The 20,108-nt window shown below is 44.4% G+C and overlaps 1 protein-coding gene across 5 annotated transcripts in view; it reads left to right on the plus strand.

The window, feature by feature from the left end:
- Window positions 1-11,454: 11,454 nt before the first annotated feature.
- The window catches only part of LOC115192770 (tyrosine-protein phosphatase non-receptor type 5), a 28,110-nt gene continuing 19,456 nt past the window's right edge, over window positions 11,455-20,108 (plus strand). The window contains exon 1 of one of the 5 annotated variants that reach the window (XM_029751611.1): window positions 11,455-11,605. The gene's annotated coding sequence lies outside the window, so the exon portion shown is untranslated. Of the gene's footprint in view, window positions 11,606-11,866; window positions 11,965-19,643; window positions 19,738-20,017 lie in introns of those variants that run through there. The other 4 variants (XM_029751615.1, XM_029751612.1, XM_029751614.1 and 1 more) reach the window with 4 other exon arrangements.

The raw sequence follows: 20,108 nt of genomic DNA on the forward strand, positions 1-20,108 counted from the left end.
AATGCTCCCAGTGAATCCAGCATTACAAATCACGGAATTACTATTCGAAAACATTGGTAAATTATAATATTTTCATTCAAAGAATAATATATTATCATCTCGTAATTGCTACCGAATGGCCAGATCTCAAAATAACTTTACTGGGAAATCACATTTTGCAATAAACGTGGTACTATGCTATTAACAATAAGCTAAGCTATAAGCTAAGCTATACAGTTAGCATCTTCTAATATCGATAATAACATTGTAAATATCCCCTTACCTTTGATTATCTCCATCAGAAGGCGCTGCCAGGGATCCCAGGTCCAGAACAAATGTGGTTTCTTTTGACAAAGTTCATAATTTATGTCCAAATAACACCAAATAGTTAGCGTTCAGTAGGCTCCCACAAAACGTGGTGGGTTGTGTAAAGTCACGCCGAAAAGCTAAAAAAAACCTAGTAAATAATCTATTTACGTTTGTTCAAACATGTCAAACGTTGTTTAGCATTAATCTTTTGGTCCATTTTTAACGTGAAACATCAGTAAACATCAGTAATATTTTCACACAACCTATCAAGTGTCTAGAATAAACGATTATGACAAAGACACTCTTCTCAGATTTATGCGCAGGCGCAAAAAATGAAGTGATGACGTGTCAACTTACAAGCATTCTAATTCGGTCTGTATTCATCACAGATGCTTCAAACAACTTTATAAAGATCGTTGACATCTAGTGGAAGCCGTAGGAGTTGCGAACTGAATCCTTTCTCACTATGGTATCTATAAAACAATGACACTAAATAGTACAGTCACAAAATTCACTTTTTTTTAAATCTATTTTTCACAGGTTTTTGCCTGCAATATGAGTTTTGTTATACTTACAGACACCATTCAAACTGTTTTAGAAAATTCAGAGTGTTTTCTATCCAAACCTGAACAATAATATGCATATTCTAGCTTCTGAGTTGGTGTAGGAGGCAGTTAAAAATGGGCACATATTTTTTTCCAAAATTCTCAATACTGCCCCCTAGATCAAACAGGATAAGATCTAAACCAGGCCAGAACTTGTCTGTGTAGACCAATTTGGGTTTCCAATCTCTCCAAAAGGTCTAGGAGCACGAGGACAGATGCAGAGCCTCGGTCTGACGCCATTAAAAAGTAATTTACCACCTTCACAAGTGCAGTCTCAGTGCTATGATGGGGTCTAAGACCAGACTGAAGCATTTCGTATAGATTGCTTGTCTTCAGGAAGGCAGTGAGTTGCTGCACAACAGCTCCTTAAATTTTTTGAGAGGAATGGAAGATTTGATATAGGCCGATAGTTTTTTATATTTTCTGGGTCAAGGTTTGGCTTTTTCAAGAGAGGCTTTATTACTGCCACTTTTACTGAGTTTGGTACACATCCGGTTGGTAGAGAGCCGTTTATTATGTTCAACATAGGAGGGCCAAGCACAGGAAGCAGCTCTTTCAGTAGTTTAGTTGGAATAGGGTCCAGTATGCAGCTTGAAGGTTTAGAGGCCATGATTATTTTCATCATTGTGTCAAGAGATATAGTACTAAAACACTTGAGTGTCTCCCTTGATCCTAAGTCCTGGCAGAGTTGTGCAGACTCAGGACAACTGAGCTTTGGAGGAATATGCTGGTTTAAAGAGGAGTCCGTAATTTGCTTTCTAATGATCATGATCTTTTCCTCAAAGAAGTTGATGAATTTATTACTGCTGAAGTGAAAGCCATCCTCTCTTGGGGAATGCTGCTTTTTAGTTAGCTTTGTGACAGTATCAAAAATAAATTTCGGATTGTTCTTATTTTCCTCAATTAAGTTGGAAAAATAGGATGATCGAGCACCAGTGAGGGCTCTTTGACACTGCACGGTATTGTCTTTTCAAGCTAGTCGGAAGACTTCCAGTTTGGTGTGGCTGTCAGGCGGTCTATGTGTAGCTGGTGTATAGGAGTAAGGCGCAGGACAGCATATATGAGTAAATAAACGTATTTTACTCAGCATATAATGAATGCAATACAAAAACAGAGCCCACAATAACGGACCTACCTATATAGAAACAATCACTCACAAACAAACATGGGGGAACAGAGGGTTAAATAATGAACAGGTAATTGGGGTATTGAAACCAGGTGTGTAAGACAGAGACAAAACAAATGGAAAATGAAAAGTGGATTGGCGATGGCTAGAAGGCCGGTGACGTCGACCGCCGAACGCTGCCCGAACAAGGAGAGGGACCGACTTCGGCGGAAGTTGTGACAGTACCCCCCGACACCGACCTCGGGGAGCGATCCGGATGGAGACGGTGGAAATCCCGTAGCAACGCAAGGTCCAGGACGTCCTCCACCGGCACCCAGCATCTCTCCTCCGGACCGTACCCCTCCCACTCCACGAGGTACTGAAGGCCCCTAGCCCGACGCCTCGAGTCCAGGATGGCTCGAACAGCATATGCCGGGCCCCGTCGATGTCCAGAGGAGTCGGAGGAACCTCCCGCACCTCAGCTTCCTGGAGTGGACCAGCCACCATCGGCCTGAGGAGAGACACATGGAACAAGGGATTAATGCAATAATCTGGGGGAAGCTGTAACCTGTAGCTTACCTCGTTCAATCTCCTCAGGACTTTAAATGGCCCCACAAACCGCGGACCCAGCTTCCGGCAGGGCAGGTGGAGGGGCAGGTTTCAGGTCGAGAGCCAGACCGGGGCCTCACTGCGGTGGCGGTCGGCGCTCGCCTTCTGCCGCCTCACGACCCGTTGCAGGAACACATGGGCGGCGTCCCAGGTGTCCTCTGAGCGCTTAAACCATTCGTCCACCACAGGAGCTTCGATCTGGCTCTGATGCCATGGTGCCAGAACCGGCTGATACTCCAGTACGCACTGGAAAGGAGAGAGGTTAGTGGAGGAGTGGCGGAGTGAGTTTTGGGCTATCTCTGTCCAGGAGATGAATGCCACCCACTCCCCCGGCCGGTCCTGGCAATATGACCGCAGAAACCTACCCACATCCTGATTTACTCTCTCCACCTGCCCGTTACTCTCGGGGTGAAAACCTGAGGTGAGGCGGATCGAGACCCCCAGACGTTCCACGAACGCTCTCCAGACCCTGGACGTGAACTAGGGACCCCGATCAGAGACTATATCCTCAGGCACCCCGTAGTGTCAGAAGACATGAGTGAACAGGGCCTCTGCAGTCTGTAGGGCCGTAGGGAGACCGGGCAAAGGGAGGAGATGGCAGGACTTAGAAAACCGATCCACAACGACCAGGATCGTGATGTTGCCCTGTGATGGAGGAAGATATGTCAGGAAGTCCACCGACAGGTGCGACCACGGCCGTTGTGGAACAAGTAGGGGTTGTAACTTCCCTCTGGGCAGGTGCCTGGGAGCCATGCACTGGGCACACACCGAGCAGAAGGAAACATAAACCCTCACGTCCTTGGCCAAGGTGGACCACCAGTACTTCTCACTAAGGCAACGCACCGTCCAACCGATGCCAGGGTGACCAGAGGAGGGTGACGTGTGGGCCCAATAGATCAAACGGTCGTGGACAGCAGACGGAACGTACAGGCGCCCAGCTGGACACTGGGGGAGAGTGGGCTCTGTGCGTAACGTCTGCTCTATGTCCATGTTCAACTCCCACACCACCATGCCACCAGGCAAGAGGCCGGAAGTATGGGAGTGTGATCCATGGACCGCTCCTCTGTCATACATCCGGGACAGTGCATCTGCCTTAGCGTTCTGGGACCCTGGTCTGTAGGACAGAGTGAAAACAAAACGGGTAAAAACATGGCCCACCTTGCCTGGCGAGGGTTTAGTCTCCTTGCCGCCCGGATGTACTCCAGATTGCGGTGGTCAGTCCAGAAGAGAAAAGGGTGTTTAGCCCCCTCAAGCTAATGTCTCCACGCCTTCAGAGCCTTGACAACAGCCAACAGCTCCCGGTCCCCCACATCATAGTTTCGCTCCGCCGGGCTGAGCTTCTTTGAAAAGAAAGCACAGGGGCGGAGCTTTGGTGGCGTGCCCGAGGGCTGAGAGAGCATGGCTCTTATCCCAGCCTCGGACGCGTCCACCTCCACTATGAACGCCAAAGAGGGATCCGGATAAACCAGCACGGAAGCCGAGGTCAACAGAGCCTTCAGGTGACCAAAGCCCTGTCCGCCTCAGCCGACCACTGCAGCCGCACCGGTCCCCCCTTCAGCAGTGAGGTTATGGTAGCTGCTACCTGACCAAAACCCCGGATAAACCTCCAGTAGTAGTTGGCATACCCTAGAAACCGCTGCACTTCCTTTACCGTGGTGGGAGTCGGCCAATTACGCACAGCTGAAATGCGGTCATTTTCCATCTCCACCCCTGACATGGAAATGCGGTACCCTAGGAAGGAGACGGACTGTTGGAAGAACAGACATTTCTCAGCCTTGACGTACAGGTCATGCTCCAACAGTCGACTAAGCACCCTGCGCACCAGGGACACATGCTCGGCGCGTGTAGCGGAGTATATCAGAATGTCGTCGATATACACCACTAAACCCTGCCCGTGCAGGTCCCGAAAAATCTCGTCAACAAAGGTCTGGAAGACTGATGGAGCATTCATCAACCCGTACGGCATGATGAGGTACTCATAGTGCTCTGAGGTGGTACTAAATGCCGTCTTCCACTCGTCCCCCTCTCGGATACGCACCAGGTTGTAAGCGCTCCTGAGATCCAATTTTGTGAAGAAGCGCGCCCTGTGCATTGACTCGATTGCACTGGCGATGAGAGGCAGTGGGTAGCTATACCTCACAGTGATCTGATTGATACCTTGAAAGTCAATACACGGGCGCAAACCCTCATCCTTCTTCTTCACAAAAAAGAAACTCAAGGAGGCAGGTGATGTGGAGGGCCGAATGTATCCCTACCCCAGGGATTCGGAGACATATGTTTCCATAGCCACCATCTCTTCCTTTGACAGAGGATACACGTGACTCCTGGGAAGTTCTGCGTCTACCAGGAGATTTATCGCACAATCCCCCCGTCGATGAGGGGGTAATTTAGTCGCCCTCTTCTTACAGAAGGCGAGAGCCAAATCGGCATATTCTGAGGGGATGCGCACGGTGGAGACCTGGTCTGGACTTTCCACCGTAGTCGCACCGATGGAAACCCCCACACACCTCCCTGAGCACTCTCGTGACCACCCCTTGAGAGCCCTCTGTTGCCACAAAATAGTGGGGTTGTGACAGGCCAACCAGGGTAGGCCCAGCACCACGGGAAACGCAGGAGAATCAATAAGGAAGAGACTGATTCTCTCCTTATGACCCTCCTGCGTAACCATGTCTAGTGGAGCGGTGGCCTCCCTAATCAGCCCTGACCCTAATGGTCGACTATCAAGGGCGTGCACAGGGAAGGGCATATCCACAGGAACAAGGGGGATCCCTAAACTAAGGGCAAATGAATGGTCAATAAAATTCCCAGCTGCGCCTGAATCTACGAGCGCCTTATGCTGGGAATGCGGGGAAAACTCAGGAAATGAAATAAACACATACATGTGAGCAACAGGGGGCTCTGGGTGAGCCTGGTGCCAACTCACCTGGGATGACACAATAGTGCCCTGCCTGCTGCCTCGACTCCCTGAGGAACCCCCACCAGCACCAACCAGCAGTGTGCCCTCTGCGGCCACAGATGGTGCAGGGACTGACCCCTCCTCCGGTCGCCCTAAGTGCAGCACCTCCCAGCTCCATGGGCGTTGGAGCGGAGGTGCTGGGGGATGGAACTGACAGGCCCCGATCCGGATGTCCGCGGGCAGTTAGCAGGTTGTCCAGCCGGATGGAAATGTCCACCAGCTGGCCCAATGTGAGGGTGGTGTCTCGGCAGGCCAACTCCCAACGGAAGTCCTCGCGTAGACTGCACCAATAGTGATCGATCAGGGCCCTGTCGTTCCATCCCGCGCTGGCAGCCAGGGTCCGGAAGTCCAATGCAAAATCCTGTGCGCTCCTCGTTTCCAGCCTTAGGTGGAACAATCGTTCACTCGCCGCTCGACCTTCAGGCGGGTGGTCGAACACTGCCCGAAAGCGGCGGGTGAACTCTGCGTAATGGTCCAATGCCGCGTCTCCCTCACTCCATACGGCGTTGGCCCACTCCAGGGCTTTTCCTGAGAGGCAGGAGACGAGGTTGGACACGCTTGGTCGCCAGGTAGAGCTCAAGCTGGAGTAGGAATCCCTGGCATCCGGCAGCCGTCCCATCATACTCCCTCGGGAGCGCGAGCCGGATCCCGCTGGAACCGGGTGAAGGAGGGGTGGACAGTGGGACCTGCTGTAGTGGTGCTGTTGGAGGCGCTGGACGACCTCCTCCTCTCTCCCAACGATCCATCTTCTGCAGCACGCGATCGATGGCGGTGCCCAGATGTTGCAATATGGTCGCGTGCTGCTGGACGCGCTCCTCTATCTTTGAAGGGAGGGCGTCTGCTCCTGCTGACTCCATTCTTTGGGGTGAGTGATTCTGTCAGGCGGTCTATGTGTAGCTGGTGTATAGGAGTCAGGTGCAGGACAGCAGATATGAGTAAATAAACTTATTTTACTCAACATATAATAAATGCAATACAAAAACAGAGCCCAGAATAACGGACCTACCTACATAGAAACAATCACTCACAAACAAACATGGGAGAACAGAGGGTTAAATAATGAACAGGTAATTGACAAAACAAATAGAAAATGGAAAGTGGATGGAAGGCGCCATTTCCATTCCAATTTTCTGGAAGCTTGCTTCAGAGCTTGGGTATTTTCTGTATACCAGGGAGCTAGTTTCTTATGACAAATGTTTTTAGTTTTTAGGGGTGCAACTGCATCTAGGGTATTGCACAAGGTTCAATTGAGTTCCTCAGTTAGGTGGTTAACTGATTTTTGGCCTCTGACATCCTTGGGTAGGCAGAGGGAGTCTGGAAGGGCATCAAGGAATCTTTGGGTTGTCTGAGAATTTATAGCACAACTTTTTATGCTCCTTGGTTGGGGTCTGAGCAGATTATGTGTTGCGACTGCAAACATAATAAAATGGTGGTCCGATAGTCCAGGATTATGAGGAAAAACATTAAGATCCACAACATTTATTCCATGGGATAAAACTAGGTCCAGAGTATGACTGTGGCAGTGAGTAGGTCCAGAGACACGTTGGACAAAACCCACTGAGTCGATGATGGCTCCGAAAGCCTTTTGGAGTGGGTCTGTGGACTTTTCCATGTGAATATTAAAGTCACCAAAAATTTGAATATTATCTGCTATGACTACAAGGTCCGATAGGAATTCAGGGAACTCAGTGAGGAACGCTGTATATGCCCCGGGAGGCCTGTAAACAGTAGCTATAAAAAGTGATTGAGTAGGCTGCATAGATTTCATGACTAGAAGCTCAAAAGACAAAAACGTGTTTTTGCCATGTTTCAGTCAGGCCAATCACATCAAGATTATGATCAGTGATTAGTTCATTGACTAGAACTGCCATTGAAGTGAGGGATCTAACATTAAGTAGCCCTATTTTGAGATGTGAGCTATCACGATCTCTTTCAATAATGGCAGGAATGGAGGAGGTCTTCATTCTAGTGAGATTGCTAAGGCGAACACCGCCATGTTTAGTTTTGCCCAACCTAGGCCGAGGCACAGACACCGTCTCAATGGGGATAGCTGAGCTGACTACACTACACTGACTGTGCTAGTGGCAGACTCCACTAAGCTGGCAGGCTGGCTAACAGCCTGCTGCCTGGCCTGCACCCTATTTCATTGTGGAGCTAGGGGAGTTAGAGCCCTGTTTATGTTCGTAGACAAGATGAAAGCACCCCTCCAGCTAGGATGGAGTCCGTCACTCCTCAACAGGTCAGGCTTGGTCCTGTTTGTGGGTGAATCCCAGAAAGAGGGCCAATTATCTACAAATTCTATATTTTGGGAGGGGCAGAAAACTATGACTAAGTCTGTGATTTAGGGATGAATAAGAGCGACTTTGACTATGTCTGTGATTTAGGAATGAAGAAGAGAGACTATGACTGTCTGTGATTTAGGGATGAAGAAGAGAGACTATGACTAAGTCTGTGATTTAGGGATGAAGAAGAGAGACTATGACTGTCTGTGATTTAGGGATGAATAAGAGTGACTATGACTATGTCTGTAATTTAGGGATGAAGAAGAGTGACTATGACTATGTCTGTAATTTAGGAGCAGTCCAGAATGAACTTTTTATTTTATTTTACTTTATATAATGATTTAAGAGCTGTACTGTTTGATATAATGTTGCGTGGAAATCAGGAACTATTCTGGATTAGACATTAAGAATAACTTGAATGGCTATTTAGGAAATAAGTATTCCTGGTTGCAAATTTTATGTGCAAAGCTCGGGAGATGCGACAAGATAAGTTGTTAATTTTTTTATATTTCTAACATAAAATATACTTGCGGTGAAGCTGCTAAACAACTACATCACATTAGTCATCTAACAGACTCCCATCCAGAGCGACACACTGAAGCAAGCAGGGCCAACGCCCTGCTTGCTTCAGATCTCACACAAGTTCAGATTTGCTTCAGATCTCACACAAGTTCAAAAACGGGGACCCGAACCAGCGATCCATTAGCCACTGGCCCAAGCTCCCAACCGCCAGGCCACCAGCCCTCCAAGATCCCCCGCACAGTTCCCCAAGAGCTGCCCCTCAACCAAAAACAGGCTACCTGAGGGCAATACCAAAATAAATGGTCTATTGATTCTGTATTCTCACAACAAAATCTGCAGAGCTGCGATGATTGCATGCCCCAAATATTCAACATTTTGTTGGTGGCAAGAATTCTATGTAATAATTTTAGCTGAAAAGCACAAAATCTTGAATCTTGCATCATTTTATATATCAACTCATACACCCTGTACCATGGATTCGGTACATCAAAAATCTCTTCCCAACTATTTTCTGAATGGCACAGCTGTATGGCACAGCAATCTGTATGGCACAACTGTCAACATCCTGGTCCTCAAATGAAACTGGTATACTTTCCTATTTATGCTATTTTTATTCCTCCGCATGTTTTGATCCTTTATATTGTGCAGACAGACCAGTTCCCTCCCTCCTCCCGCTGCCACCTGCCTCCTCCATTTATGTGGTAATGCTGTAATCAATTGGTCATAATCTTGGATTCAGCAGACCTTCCCATACAATTCTGACAACTCCATGAAAGACATAACTCTACCATTCCAATTTACAATATAATTTAAAAACAAAATACCCTTTCCCATAAATACAGGTATTTTATCAACCAGCACATTTGAGTTCAGCCATAATATTTGTTGTAATATTTGTTCTAACTTTTCATGGGGGTGAAATTGTAGCCAGCTCTGCAACACTTGTTTTAAAAAGCAAGATACTTTGAAAAAAGTTACATTTTCAATTAATTGAAAATGAGACATGTCAAAGGCAAAAAGGCCCTTTACAATTTATGAGCTTTTCTTAGTAATCTACTTGAGAACCATTTAATTAAGGTTCAAGTAAAACTTTTGGATAAGTGAAGCTTTTAGAGAGAGGATTAGTACTTTTATATTTAATAATCTCTCATTCATATTCATTATATAAATAGGCATTCTTTATCTTGCCTGGTTTAGCATCCCAGATAAAGCATAACATATTTTGTTCACATGATTTGAAAAACGAATCATCAGGAGTAGGCAGTGCCATAAGTAAGTGAGTAAACTGAAATATAACTAAGGACTTAATCAGTGCAATTTTTCCATAAATAGACGGGTATTTACCTCTCCATGTTTACAAGTTTTCTATTGAAATTCATTGCGGAGAGTTGATTTATATATTTTGTGATATGAATACCAAGTATGTCTACTTCACCATCAGCCCATTTTATAGGTAAACTGCAGGGTAATGTAAAAGTATTTTTTAAATATCCAATATGTAATATTGTACACTTACACTTATCATAATTATGTTTTAGTCCAGAGAGTCCAGAAAAGTTATCTAGATCTTCAATTAGACATTGCAGGTATCTAGCTTGCGGATTTAATATAAAACTTGAGTCATCGGCATACATGGACACCTTTGTTTTTAAGCTTTGGATTTCTAGTCCTCTAATGTTATTTGATCTGATTTTAATAGCTAGCACTTGGAAGGCCATAACGAATAGATATGGTAACAGCGAACACCCTTGTTTAACTCCTCTTAACAATTGAAAACTGAGAAGTAGCTGCTATTTACTATTTTACACCTGTGGTTGCTATACATTACTTTGACCCATTTTATAAGAGAATCACCAAAATTGAAAAAAATCCAGGTATTTATAAATAAAATCCAGTCTTACTTTATCAAAGGCATTTGCAAAATCCACTATAAATACCAGGCCTGGCTTCTTAGATATTTCATGATGTTTTATTATTTCTAGTAGTTGTCGTATATTATCTCCAATGTATCATCCATGTAAAAAAAACTGTCTGATCAGGATGAACAATACCTAGTAAAAACTTTTTCATTCTGAGTGCTATGCATTTCGCTAGTATTTTTGCATCACATCACTGAAGTCTAAGAGGCCTCCAGTTTTTGGATCTTTATATTTGACTGGATCTTTATATTTGCCATCTGGGTCTCGTTTATGTCACGTCCTGACCAGTAAAAGGGGTTATTTGTCATTGTAGTTTGGTCAGGGCGTGGCAGGGGGTGTTTGTTTTGTGTGGTTCGGTGTTTTTGGTTTATGTTCTATATTTTCTATTTCTATGTGTTTATCTAGTTTTCTATTTCTATGTTGGATTTTTGACAATGACCTCCAATTAGAGGCAGCTGGTTGTCGTAATCTCTAATTGGAGGCTATATTTAGTTGGGTTTGTTTTCTCTTGTGTTTTGTGGGTGGTTGTTTCTAGTATAGTCTGTGCACCTTACTGGACTGTTTTCGTCATTTGTTTTGTTTAAGTGTTTTTCCTTTAATAAAATAAGAAGATGAGCACTTTACCCGCTGCGTTTTGGTCCACTCCTTACGACGCCTATGACAGTTTAAATAATATTTTTGTTTTGTTGTCTTAATAGTGTTTCACTGCCGTATGAACGTCTGTTTATACATACTGTACGGTGCATATATAAACATTAGTATTTTATTTTGCTACAGCAAATACATCCTGAAGATGCATGACACTATAACAATAAAGTAAATAAATCTTTATTTTTGTATTTTTTTTGTGGGGTTGGAGGATTGATCAGGCGGGTCACCAGTTTCCCATCCCTGACATAAAGGGAAGCAATGTGTGATGATGTAGTAGAGGCTGACTAGATGGAGGAAGAAAGAGAGGATGAGCAATAGAGAGAGAGGGAAAAGAGAGAGAGAGAGAGAGAGAGAGAGAGAGAGAGAGAGAGGTGGGTGGCAATGCCTAAAGCTTGGAAGGAGAAGAGGGGACAATGGGGGTGCTCACTGCTCAGTGATTTGTTATGATTCCTCCCTCCTCCCCTCCCTACTCTCTCTCTCTCTCTCCATCCCTCTCCCTCGTTCTGGCTCTGTTGCCAAGGCTACCGTACAGCCTCTTGCTGCATATACCTAGACGAGGCTGTCGCCTGTGGAGCTGTGGGATAACAGCGGTCTCTTCAGATTGCGCTGTGTCAAAGGGTTGATCTGAGAGGGTGGAAGGATAGTGCTGTAAAGAGAAGCACACCGAGGTAAGAAAGCTCTGCCAGACTAGACCATACGACTGGGTGATGACTGCCTAGTGCTGCCGCTACTCCCTCTATACCTTCTCTCTCTCCCTCTCTCCACCTTTCCTCCTCTCACTCTCTCTCTCTCTCTCTCTCTCTCTCTCTCTCTCTCTCGATCACTCTCTACACCTTTGGTCCTCTCTCTCTCTCTCTCTCTCTCTCTATCTCTCTCTACACCTTTCCTCCTCTCTCTCTCTATCACTCTACACCTTTCCTCCTCTCTCTCTCTATCGCTCTCTACACCTTTCCTTCTCTCTGCGCGACAACATGGAGTGAATATTAATGTTTACAGCTCTTTGCTGCTGCGCTACTGACCCTAAAAAGTAGGGAGAGAACTGTATTGTGTGTGTGTGTGCTAGTGCATGTTTGTTTGTGTATGTGTGTGTGTTTTCTCCCTCAATACTTAATGCTTTCTATTATAAATATTGACAAATATTTAATCTAATACTTTTATCATTGTAAAGTCTAGTGTGTTTGTCTCAGTAAGTATATTGTTTGTGTATGTGTGTATTGTTTGTACGTGAAAAATGTGGGAGTTACAAGAGAACAATGCAACAGCTCCCATCCCTGTGGGATTCTTTATGGATGCTCTCATACAGCTCTCTCTGTGCAGTTTGATCTCTCTGGCTCACCGTAGTGTTGTACGTGATATGAATGGTGTCTCAGTATGAACAATTACCATAGAAGACATATAATCTGGATCTACTTTGTCATGTTTTGATGTAATGTTGATTGACAATGCGAGAGACTGTTAATAAGGGTGCTTTCATTTCTGAGATGGTGAAGGATGTTTACTAACAAACCTTCCTTGGGGGAATTCATTTCATGTTTATTTATTGATGCAGATTTTAATGTTGTTAAAAGGAATCCAGTGTGTGTGTGCGTGTGCGTGTGTGTGTGAGTGTGTGAGTGTCTGTGTGTGTGTCTATGTGTGTGCTTGCTTGCGTGTGCTCGTGCATGTGCGTGCATGTGTGAGTGAGTGATCAATCTAAGCTGCTGAGGAAGGCAGGTCTCTGTGTCTCATGTGACCATGGCTCCTGTTACCGTGCCATCATCACTTTCAGTAAGAGCTTCTTCCTCCTGCCTGCCGCGTGTATTATAACAACACCTCTCAATACCTTCCTACCTCTAACCTCCTCACCCATTAATACACCTCTCAATACCTTCCTACCTCTAATCTCCTCACCCATTAATACAACACCTCTCAATACCTTCCTACCTCTAACCTCCTCACCCATTAATACACCACCTCTCAATACCTACCTACCTCTAACCTCCTCACCCATTAATACACCACCTCTCAATACCTACCTACCTCTAACCTCCTCACCCATTAATACACCACCTCTCAATACCTTCCTACCTCTAACCTCCTCACCCATTAATACACCTCTCAATACCTACCTACCTCTAACCTCCTCACCCATTAATACAACACCTCTCAATACCTTCCTACCTCTAACCTCCTCACCCATTAATACACCTCTCAATACCTTCCTACCTCTAACCTCCTCACCCATTAATACAACACCTCTCAATACCTTCCTACCTCTAACCTCCTCACCCATTAATACACCTCTCAATACCTACCTACCTCTAACCTCCTCACCCATTAATACACCTCTCAACACCTTCCTACCTCTAACCTCCTCACCCATTAATACAACACCTCTCAATACCTTCCTACCTCTAACCTCCTCACCCATTAATACAACACCTCTCAATACCTTCCTACCTCTAACCTCCTCACCCATTAATACACCTCTCAATACCTACCTACCTCTAACCTCCTCACCCATTAATACACCTCTCAATACCTTCCTACCTCTAACCTCCTCACCCATTAATACAACACCTCTCAATACCTTCCTACCTCTAACCTCCTCACCCATTAATACAACACCTCTCAATACCTTCCTACCTCTAACCTCCTCACCCATTAATACAACACCTCTCAATACCTACCTACCTCTAACCTCCTCACCCATTAATACACCTCTCAATACCTTCCTACCTCTAACCTCCTCACCCATTAATACAACACCTCTCAATACCTACCTACCTCTAACCTCCTCACCCATTAATACACCTCTCAATACCTACCTACCTCTAACCTCCTCACCCATTAATACAACACCTCTCAATACCTTCCTACCTCTAACCTCCTCACCCATTAATACAACACCTCTCAATACCTTCCTACCTCTAACCTCCTCACCCATTAATACAACACCTCTCAATACCTTCCTACCTCTAACCTCCTCACCCATTAATACAACACCTCTCAATACCTACCTACCTCTAACCTCCTCACCCATTAATACACCACCTCTCAATACCTTCCTACCTCTAACCTCCTCACCCATTAATACACCTCTCAATACCTTCCTACCTCTAACCTCCTCACCCATTAATACACCTCTCAATACCTTCCTACCTCTAATCTCCTCACCCATTAATACAACACCTCTCAATACCTACCTACCTCTAACCTCCTCACCCATTAATACACCTCTCAATACCTTCCTACCTCTAACCTCCTCACCCATTAATACAACACCTCTCAATACCTACCTACCTCTAACCTCCTCACCCATTAATACACCTCTCAATACCTACCTACCTCTAACCTCCTCACCCATTAATACAACACCTCTCAATACCTACCTACCTCTAACCTCCTCACCCATTGATACACCTCTCAATACCTTCCTACCTCTAACCTCCTCACCCATTAATACAACACCTCTCAATACCTACCTACCTCTAACCTCCTCACCCATTAATACAACACCTCTCAATACCTACCTACCTCTAACCTCCTCACCCATTAATACACCTCTCAATACCTTCCTACCTCTAACCTCCTCACCCATTAATACAACACCTCTCAATACCTACCTACCTCTAACCTCCTCACCCATTAATACACCTCTCAATACCTACCTCTAACCTCCTCACCCATTAATACACCTCTCAATACCTACCTACCTCTAACCTCCTCACCCATTAATACACCTCTCAATACCTTCCTACCTCTAACCTCCTCACCCATTAATACAACACCTCTCAATACCTACCTACCTCTAACCTCCTCACCCATTAATACAACACCTCTCAATACCTACCTACCTCTAACCTCCTCACCCATTAATACACCTCTCAATACCTTCCTACCTCTAACCTCCTCACCCATTAATACAACACCTCTCAATACCTTCCTACCTCTAACCTCCTCACCCATTAATACAACACCTCTCAATACCTTCCTACCTCTAACCTCCTCACCCATTAATACACCTCTCAATACCTTCCTACCTCTAACCTCCTCACCCATTAATACAACACCTCTCAATACCTTCCTACCTTTAACCTCCTCACCCATTAATACAACACCTCTCAATACCTACCTACCTCTAACCTCCTCACCCATTAATACACCTCTCAATACCTTCCTACCTCTAACCTCCTCACCCATTAATACAACACCTCTCAATACCTACCTACCTCTAACCTCCTCACCCATTAATACAACACCTCTCAATACCTACCTACCTCTAACCTCCTCACCCATTAATACACCTCTCAATACCTTCCTACCTCTAACCTCCTCACCCATTAATACAACACCTCTCAATACCTACCTACCTCTAACCTCCTCACCCATTAATACACCTCTCAATACCTACCTACCTCTAACCTCCTCACCCATTAATACACCTCTCAATACCTACCTACCTCTAACCTCCTCACCCATTAATACACCTCTCAATACCTTCCTACCTCTAACCTCCTCACCCATTAATACAACACCTCTCAATACCTTCCTACCTCTAACCTCCTCACCCATTAATACACCTCTCAATACCTTCCTACCTCTAACCTCCTCACCCATTAATACAACACCTCTCAATACCTTCCTACCTTTAACCTCCTCACCCATTAATACAACACCTCTCAATACCTACCTACCTCTACCTCTAACTTCCTCACTACTGTCTCATCTGGAAGAAGACAACACCTTAATCATAGTCATACTGCATCACTGTATTGTGTAATAGGCAGTTCCCTTCTTTTCTATTCATTTTTTAAAAATTCCTCTCAAATGTAGTTTTCTTCCCTTGCATGCCATCTGCTGTTTTCACTAGTTCAGATGTTGGCACTTCCGCCCCCAGAAGTAAATTGAGTTAACTAGCTAGTGCAAACAAGATTTGATGATTATCCTTGTCCTAAACTCAATTGTACCCTTAATTCTTACCTTTCATGCCATTGGCCCTTTTGGAAATAACAGGTGCAAACCTTTCCCAAGTACGATAGACTTAGTTCATCTGGCTCCTGGATGGCTCCTGGATGGCCCCTGGATGCCTCCTGGATGGCTCCTGGTTGGCTCCTGGATGGCCCCTGGATGCCTCCTGGATGGCTCCTGGATTGCTCCTAGTTGGCTTCTGGATGGCTCCTAGATGGCCCCTGATGGCTCCTGGATGGCCCTTGGTCCAGTATTCACTAAGCGTTTCATGCCTGAGTCAGAATAGGGACAACAGGAGCCATACTGTGCTGGTGGCGGATATTTATTTTCACATCTTTCCAGCAGGTTCCAGCAACTGTGGTGGATGCGTAACCAGGCCAGCATGGTACAGCTCGGCACGGCTTAGCTCGGCTCGGCTCAGTTTGGCTCGGCTCGGCTCAGTTTGGCCCTGTAGTGAATCAGATTAGGGATGCTGATCCAGGATCAGGTCCCCCCGTCCATATAATACTATTAATTATGATCTAAAAGGCTAAACTGATCCTAGCCAACACTCTGAGATGCTTTGTGAATATAGGCCCTGGTCTTCTCTTCTGGGACAGGGACTGTGTGAAGTCTTATACGGTGACATGTCTTTTGTCTATTATGTGAGTGACTCAGAGGGAGCTGGCTTTGATATCTGCCTCTTTTGTCACATAATCAGACTTTATTAGGTGTTTTGTATTGGGTGACAAACAAAGAACAAGAAGCCCACACAGCATCCAATCTAAAATATTATTTTGATCAACATAAAATCACATAATTCATGAACAATCTTTGCGGGGGTCATTTTGAAACCATCTGAATCGTGATCATAGAAAGCTTAGCCGTGATGGCTACAGTGTTCCACTGGGCTGGGCTCCCACTCACACTAATTATCCCCACTAGAAATTGTTTGTTTGTTTGACTGTTTTCTGGCTCAGAATGCATTAACACTAAGGGTGATTAACTTTATATCGATCCATTAACCTGGTATATTGTAAAACACGGCCTGTTGTCCTCTGTTATTGTTGCTCTATTTTCTAAAAACATCTTATGATCAAGCTGGCCATTGCCACTCACATTAAAAAGGTTTAAAATATGACTGGGACAGTTTTCCTCCAAAACATGAGTTTTATTTGGAATAAATAGTAATAAATGCACGGTCTTAAAATAGGCATAGTTAAAATGGCTAAAAACAAGGATAAAAGTGAATAGGTGGTATAACATTTGCAAACACTGATAGACATGTGGCTCTCCCACACCTTTATCCACCACATAATCAGCAAGCCAAAGTGGTAGGAGGGCTGTCAATTAAAACCAATAATAACAAATGCCTGTCCAAAACATATGAAACACAAAATACAAAGTTAAATAGACTGTTCGGGTTGAAACGGTAGGAAAGATATCAACTACGGCTTGAATATGAATAATGAAATATTTGGTACCTGGTATACTGCAGAATATCAACAAACATTCACAAATACATTTAAATATAGGGAAATGTCTTTGTGTTTGAGAGGTAATGATCTCATCCTTATAGATCTCAATCCAAAGTAAAATAAAAGCCACCTGGATACTCCTTGGCTGAGGTACCTACTGCGTACTAAAACCAAAGAAGAAGAACTTGTCCCACTATCGGCATGAATCAAAACAACACAACATAGCCCTGTAGAGTAGACAGCCTCTTGTACTCTTACTGGGGTGTAGACTTCTGATGTAAGCATGTGTCTTTGTCGAATAGAGCAACAAGTAACATTTTTGAAAACATTTTTGAAAACAGCAACCATTAGGGTACCAGGCTGTACTGAGGCTCTTGGGCTTAGTGCTGTATATGTTCTGATAAACACAATGGATGTACTGCAGCCTAGACCTGAGAGGAGTGACAGAGTGTGTGCTGCCTACAGGACCTACAGAGGAGGCCTGCACGAATACATTGCCATTACATATAGAATGTGTACATATAGAATGTGAACTTATAGAATGTGAACTTATAGAATGTGTGCATATAGAATGTGAACTTATAGAATGTGAACTTATAGAATGTGTGCATATAGAATGTGTACATATAGAATGTGTAGATGTAGAATGTGAACATATAGAATGCGCACATGTAGAATGTGAACATATAGAATGTGAACTTATAGAATGTGAGCATATAGAACGTGTACATATAAAATGTGTAGGTATAGAATGTGTAGATGTAGAATGTGTAGATATAGAATGTGAACATATAGAATGTGTAGGTATAGAATTTGTAGATGTAGAATGTGTAGATGTAGAATGTGTACATATAGAATGTGAACATATAGAATGTGCACATATAGAATGTGTGCATATAAAATGTGAACATATAGAATGTGTACATATAAAATGTGTAGATATATAATGTGTAGATATATAATGTGTACATACATAATGTGTAGATATAGAATGTGTGCATTTAGAATGTGAACATTATAGAATGTGTGCATATAGAAGGTGCACATATAGAATGTGGACATATAGAATGTGTAGATATAGAAGGTGGACATATAGAATGTGAACATATAGAATGTGTTGATATAGAATGTGTAGATATAGAATGTGTGCATATAGAATGTGAACATATAGAATGTGTTGATATAGAATGTGTAGATATAGAATGTGTCCATATTGAAGGTGCACATATAGAATGTGTGGGTATGGAATGTGTAGATATAGAATGTGTACATATAGAGTGTGTAGATATAGAACTTGTGCATTTAGAATGTGAACATATAGAATGTGAACATATAGAATGTTTAGTTATAGAATGTGTGCATATAGAAGGTGCACATATAGAATGTGAAGATATACAATGTGTAGATATAGAATATCTGCATATAGAATGTGAACATATAGAATGTGTTGATATAGAATGTGTAGATATAGAAGGTGGACATATAGAATGTGTAGGTATAGAATGTGTAGATATAGAATGTGTGCATATAGAATGTGTACATACTGCATAGAATGTATACATACCATTGTCTCAGCGGTATACTGTACACCTCGCTCTGATACGTGTGTGTGTGTTTGTTTGTGTGTGATATGCTCATCATTACCATGGTAACTGAAATGCAAGCTTTACAGCGTCAGTGCTTCCAGCAACCTTCACACAAAATAGTGCTGCACGCCTCCTATTTATCCGTTCATCCATAAATCCATCAATCCATAAATCCATCATCCATCCATCCACTCATCTGTCCATCCACTCATCTGTCCATCCACTCAGCCATACATCCATTGAGATGAAGGACCTCAGTGAACTTAAACCATCGCTTTTGATACAAAACACTCTCAATGCTGCAGCCTGTTTGAGGAGAGTGTGTGTGTGTGTGTTGCCATGGCTACTAGCCAGCCTGACTGGCGTCATCACTTCAAACCCACCTTTGCAGCGAGCGGAGAGAGAAAAACACTCAAAGCAGCACCCCTCTGTTCAACATCCGCTCACTCATACACACACACACACACACACCCACTCACACACACACACAGACACACAAACACACACTGTGTGGTCTCATATTCTGCTGAGGTCACCCATTCCAGTAAAGGAGGAGAGGAAATAAAGAGAGGAAAAAAAGAGAGGGAGAAAGAAAGAAAGAGGGGGAGAGATAAAGAGGGGGAGAGAAAGAAAGGGGGGAGAGAGAGGGGGAGAGAAAGAGGGGGGAGAGAACGAGGGAGGGAGAGAGACAAACAGAGGCAAAGGCAGAGACAGTGTGACTGGGAGGTAGAGATGGAAAGAGAGACAGCGAAACTGATGCTTGCGTAGCCGGCAGATTGGACTGGGTCGGTCTGACTGTTTGACTGGGTCGGTCTGACTGTTTGACTGGGTCGGTCTGACTGTTTGACTGGGTCGGTCTGACTGTTTGACTGGGTCTGTCTGACTGTTTGACTGGGTCTGTCTGACTGTTTGACTGGGTCGGTCTGACTGTTTGACTGGGTCGGTCTGACTGTTTGACTGGGTCGGTCTGACTGTTTGACTGGGTCTGTCTGACTGTTTGACTGGGTCTGTCTGACTGTTTGACTGGGTCGGTCTGACTGTTTGACTGGGTCGGTCTGACTGTTTGACTGGGTCGGTCTGACTGTTTGACTGGGTCTGATGTCATTTAAATGTTTTTGTCTGATTGACTGATTGAATGACTGACTGACTGACTGGGTCCGTGTCTGGTTGGTGTGGAT

The sequence above is a fragment of the Salmo trutta genome, chromosome 4 (genome assembly GCF_901001165.1).
Source record: "Salmo trutta chromosome 4, fSalTru1.1, whole genome shotgun sequence".
Taxonomy (NCBI): Eukaryota; Metazoa; Chordata; class Actinopteri; order Salmoniformes; family Salmonidae; genus Salmo; species Salmo trutta.